The sequence below is a fragment of the Anolis sagrei genome, chromosome 1, assembly GCF_037176765.1.
Source record: "Anolis sagrei isolate rAnoSag1 chromosome 1, rAnoSag1.mat, whole genome shotgun sequence".
Taxonomy (NCBI): Eukaryota; Metazoa; Chordata; class Lepidosauria; order Squamata; family Dactyloidae; genus Anolis; species Anolis sagrei.
The window spans coordinates 234,540,207-234,546,264 of NC_090021.1; positions in this window are offsets into that span (position 1 = coordinate 234,540,207).

Consider the following 6,058-nt stretch of genomic DNA (forward strand, 5'->3'; position numbering starts at 1 on the left):
TTATATGCCTCTGATGTCCTTGAACAAACTACAAATCCCATGATTCTATAGGATGTAGCCATGACAGTTCAAGTGGGATCATAGCATTATGTTTGTGTAGTCTGAATGGGACAACACAGTCATTATAATGCAGATTGAACTGGATTACATGGTAATGTAGAGTGTTATAATCCAGTTCAATATGGTTTAACCTGCATTATATGGTTAGTTCAAATTGCATTGTATGGCAGTGTAGATGGGGTGTGAGATTAAGGGCCTTTTCAGACTACACAAACATAATGCTATGATCCCACTTGAACTGTCATGGCTACATCCTATAGAATCATGGGATTTGTAGTTTGTTCAAGGACATCAGAGGCATTCCCTGGTTTGGAATTGTAAATGCCCAACCTTCTACAAATCCTGGGATTCCATAGGATAAAGTCATGGCAGTGAAAGTGAAATCATAGCACTGTGTGATGTGGAAAGGCTCTAAATGTATTCAGTTCATTTCCCTGAACAGCTGAACTGTTTCTATTTCCGCTGATCATTATAAGAACTTTGTAAAGTGAAGAATTAACACTTAGATTTTTTTCAGTTCTTTCCTCCTCCTTCTCCCCCCTTTCTTTTTGTCTTGTTTCTGATGGTAAGCTTGAGGACTAAGTCTTTTGATTGAGCTGTAAGCTGCTTTGGCAACCTTTCCAGCCAAAGATCAGAGTTTAGCTGAAGTGCAGCTTAAAATTATTTAAATAAATACACACATAGCTATTGACAGAAATCTCACTGCATGAATTCAGTGATGTGGTACAAAATTACCAAGGAAAGGAAAGGCTTTGGATGCAATCACACAAGGCTGGTACAGCATGACTGCAGCTGAATAATAATAATGCCTGCGGATGTTCTTTATCATACAACTATTACATTCTTCAAGGGATGGATAGTGTTCTTTCACAGGCCCATTTGGCAGCTTCTCATATGCTATGAAATTCCTGCTAAAGGGAGGATTAGTTTGTCCCTATGCTCTCTTTTTGCCAATAAGCAAAAACCATATTCAAACAGTCCTTTAACCTTTAACTATTTGAAGGAAAAGAGTGTGTATTGGGTGTGCTGCTTCTTAACATGCTGTTTGATTTTAAAGTATGTATTTTAACTGTTTCAAGCTAATGTTTTCATTGGATTGGTTATTTAATGGTTTTAAAACCTTGGCACCAAATTTTATTTTATTTTAAACATGGATTTCAGATTGAGAGAGAACTGGAATAGCAATAGAATACATAAACAAGAGAATAGGTGGCCACATGCCTTGGTTATGGGTTTCCTGAAAGAAACTGGCTAATGGCCATTTCTTGAGTCACTTTTAGTAGCCATGTTATTTGGTTGCAACCAAAATAAGACCTCTTGTTATTAATTTGTTCTTAATGGCTATCAAAGTTGGCTTCAACTTACGGTGACCAGATGAATGAATACGTCCTGTCATGAATGAATACATCCTGGCCATCTGTTGGGGTGCTTTGAATCTGATTTTCCTGCTTCTTGGCAGGGGGTTGAACTGGATGGCCCACGAGGTTCTCTTCCAACTCTATGATTCTATGATCTACAGCCCTGCAAATTCAGGACCATTGCTTCCTTGACTACGGATGTTATTCCACTCAACACACCCCTTCCATTTCTAAACAATTCTTAAACATTAAAGAGAAGTAAAACCGACCCTATCACACAACACAGGGAGACTTTCCCCTATTATTCATGATGCTTAGTTAGGGAACTGTTTTGAAAGTGTAAAGAAACTGGGGGGGGGGGGGTGGACAGTTGACAGGGAGCTCAGGAATTGCTTGAAAACTGGAGAAATCAGTGAAAAACATGTGGGATGGGATCTGTCAAATTCACCTGACTTGAATCAATTTGGTTGCATAGGGGAATGGCGTTCTTAGGGTGGTGTTCTACAAAGCAATGATGCCCCAGTAATCTCCCAAAATCCAGCCATAGTTTTTTTTCTTAAATGTAGTCAGTAGAAATTGCAATGCTTCAGGAGATCGTTCACTTGAGTCTAACCTTTTGAAATTGAACTTTCTCCCGTCTTTTCTTTACTTTTTTAAAAACTAGAGTTAGCAATCCATAAAAAAATTGAGAACAGAATAACTCATAGAGATAAATGGGGTCTGCCTTAACTGTACTCACTCATGTGATAAATCTGAAAAGCAATGAACACCACCATGTGATGGGTACTGATAAACAATACAATTTGCTTTTTAATGCAACAGGATTATCATCATAGGCTATCACTAACGGATGAGTATAATTGCCTCCCAAGTGAAGAGTCTTGGCGGTGGGTCCGCAAATGACTGTAGAGACCTATTCTAGATCCACATGATTTTTAGCCGTGAGAACATCAATTTCCAGATGGAAGACAGGCCCGACAAGGTTTGGCTTGATGTGCCCTCCTCTTGACATGTTTCTCCCTTTCACCCCCCATTTGTGCCTCTTCAAATTCCACAGCACTGCTGGTCACAGCTGACCTCCAGTTAGGATGCTCGAGGGCCAGGGCCTCCCAGGTCTTCCCTGTGTCTATGCCACAGTTTTTAAGGTTAGCTTTAAGTCCGTCTTTAAGCCTCTTTTCCTGTCCACCAACATTTCATTTTCTATTCTTGAGTTGAGAATAGTGTAACCGTTTTGGGAGATGGTGATCGGGTATTCAGACAACGTGGCCAGCCTAGTGAAGTTGATGGTGGAGGATCATAGTTTCAATACTGGTGGTCTTTGCTTCTTCCAGAATGCTGGCGTTTGTCCACCTGTCTTCCAAAATATTTGCAGGATTTTTTGGAGGCAACGCTGATGGCATCGTTCCAAAAGTTGAGTGTGACATCTGTAGATGGTTCGCCTTTCACAGGCATATAAGAGAGTTGGGAGTACAACAGCTTTATAAACAAGCATCTTCCCATTCCTAGGAACGTTCTGATCCTCAAACACTTCTTCATTTTAAAAAATGCTGCATTTGCAGAGCTCAGACGGTGCTGCATTTTGGTGTCAATGTTGACTTTTGTGGAGAGGTGGCTGCCAAGGTAGCAGAAATTGTCAACGTTTTCTAATGTTACACAACTGAGCTGTACTTCTGGCATTGAAGAGTGATTGGCTGGTGACTGCTGGGAGAGCACTTTGGTTTTCTCGATGTTCAGTGAGCGGCCAAGCTTTACAATAAACTGAAGACCTCTATCATTGTAGCCTGTTAAAAAGGATATCAAACTAAGAAACATCAAGACTGGTTTGATGAAAATGATAATGAGATCCAACATTTAATTGAAAAGGAAAGACTAAATGCCGTGTTAATATGACGATTCCCTCCCTCATGGAATGAGGTCCTTAATCTACCCACTTTTTCTATTGCCTCCCACTTGAACTAGCATTGCGGTCATCTCATGATATGTCCAAAGTACTACAGACCCCTAAGAGAACCTTAAAACCCTTTGGAATTACAATGGCATAAACTTCCATGGACTGATCAAGATTTTGAAATAGCTAGCTCTCCGAGGCAAGTTATTTTATTCATTAAAAACCAAAAGGTTATGAGGAGAATCCCGGCAAACCTTCCACCAGTACATAAAGCAGTCCTATGGGTCCATAATGCAGTTTAACTGCACTAAACTGCATTATATGGCAATGTAGACTCATATAATGCAGTTTAGTGCAGTTAAACTGCATTATGGACCCATAGGACTGCTTTATGTACTGGTGGAAGGTTTGCCGGGATTCTCCTCAAAACCTTTTGGTTTTTGTATTGTCGAAGGCTTTCATGGCCGGAATCACTCAGTTCTTGTGGGTTTTTTCGAGCTATATGGCCATGTTCTAGAGGCATTTCTCCTGACGTTTCGCCTGCATCTATGGCAAGCATCCTCAGAGGGTGAGGTCTGCTGGAGCTGGGAAAAAAGGGGTTTATATATCTGTGGAATGACCAGGGTGAGACAAAAGGCTTTTGTAAGTTGGGCTAGGTGTGAATCTTTTCAACTGACCACCTTGATTAGCATACAATGGGCTGACTGTGCCTGGAGCAAACTCTTCTTGAAAGGTGATTAGATGTCCCTGCCTGTTTTTCTCTCTGCTGTTTTAATTTTAGAATTTTTTAATACTGGTAGCCAGACTTTGTTCATTTTCATGGTTTCTTCCTTTCTGTTGAAATTGTCCACGTTTGTGGATTTCAATGGCTTCTCTGTGTAGTCTGACATGGTGGTTGTGAGAGTGGTCCAGCATTTTTGTGTTCTCAAATAAAATGCTGTGTCCAGGTTGGTTCATCAGGTGCTCTGCTATGGCTGATTTCTCTGGTTGGAGTAGTCTGCAGTGCCTTTCATGTTCCTGGATTCTTGTTTGGGCGCTGCGTTTGGTGGTCCCTATGTAGACTTGTCCACAGCTGCATGGTATACGGTAGACTCCTGCAGAGGTGAGAGGATCCCTCTTGTCCTTTGCTGAACGTAGCATTTGTTGGATTTTCTTGGTGGGTCTGTAGATTGTTTGTATGTTGTGTTTCCTCATCAGCTTCCCTATGCGATCAGTGGTTCCCTTGATGTATGGCAGGAACACTTTTCCTCTGGGTGGATCTTCATCTTTACTCTCGTGGCTTGTTCTTGGTCTTGCAGCTCTTCTGATGTCTGAGGTGGAGTATCCATTGGCCTGGAGAGCCCAGTTGAGGTGGTTCAGTTCATCTTGGAGGAGGTGGGGTTCACAGATTCTTTTTGCACGGTCTGCCAAGGCTTTAATGGTGCTTCTTTTTTGACTTGGGTGATGGTTGGAGTTTTTATGTAGATATCTATCTGTGTGTGTGGGTTTTCTGTAAACGGTGTGACCCAATTGTTGATCTGGTTTGCGGATGACTAGGACATCTAGAAAAGGCAGTCTTCCTTCCTTTTCTTTTTCCATAGTGAACTGGATGTTAGGGTGGATGCTGTTAAGATGTTCCAGGAACCTGTTGAGTTCTTCTTCTCCATGGCTCCAAATGGTGAAAGTGTCATCCACATATCTGAACCATATCGTGGGCTTTTTGGTTGCTGTTTCAAGAGCTTGTTTTTCAAATTGTTCCATGTAGAAGTTAGCTATGACTGGGCTGAGAGGGCTCCCCATAGCTACTCCATCTTTCTGTTCGTAGAATTCATTGTCCCACTGAAAATAGCTGGTGATGAGGCAATGGTGAAACAGCACCGTGATGTCTTCTGGGAACCTCTGGTTGATGAGTGCCATGGTGTCTGCAACTGGGACCATGGTAAATAGAGACACCACATCGAAGCTGATCAGTTTGTCATTTGTATTTAGTTTGAGATTGCTGATTTTTTCAATGAAGTGGGCTGAGTCCTTGATGTAGTGTGTTGTGAGCCCAATGTGGCTTTGTAACTGTGCAGCAAGAAATTTGGCAAAGTCATATGTGGGGGACCCAATGGCACTCACGATTGGTCTGAGTGGGGTGGAGTCCTTATGGATTTTGGGGAGTCCATAAAGCCTGGGTGGAAGGGCTTCCGATTTACATAGCTGCTGTCGTATGTCGAAGTTGATTGAGGAGTTTTTAATTAGAGTGTTGGTTTTTCTGGTTATTTTGGAAGTTGGGTCTTGCTTAAGTTTTCTGTATATAGTAGGGTCCAGGAGTTTTCTGATCTTCTCCTTGTATTGCTCTGTATGCATGATGACTGTGGCATTCCCCTTGTCTGCTGGCATAATGAGGATATCAGGATCTGAATTTAGGTCTCTAATGGCTTCTCTTTCCTTCCTAGTAATGTTACTGGAGGGGAGTAAAAAATTCTAAAATTAAAACAGCAGAGAGAAAAACAGGCAGGGACATCTAATCACCTTTCAAGAAGAGTTTGCTCCAGGCACAGTCAGCCCATTGTATGCTAATCAAGGTGGTCAGTTGAAAAGATTCACACCTAGCCCAACTTACAAAAGCCTTTTGTCTCACCCTGGTCATTCCACAGATATATAAACCCCCTTTTTCCCAGCTCCAGCAGACCTCACCCTCTGAGGATGCTTGCCATAGATGCAGGCGAAACGTCAGGAGAAATGCCTCTAGAACATGGCCATATAGCCCGAAAAAACCCACAAGAAC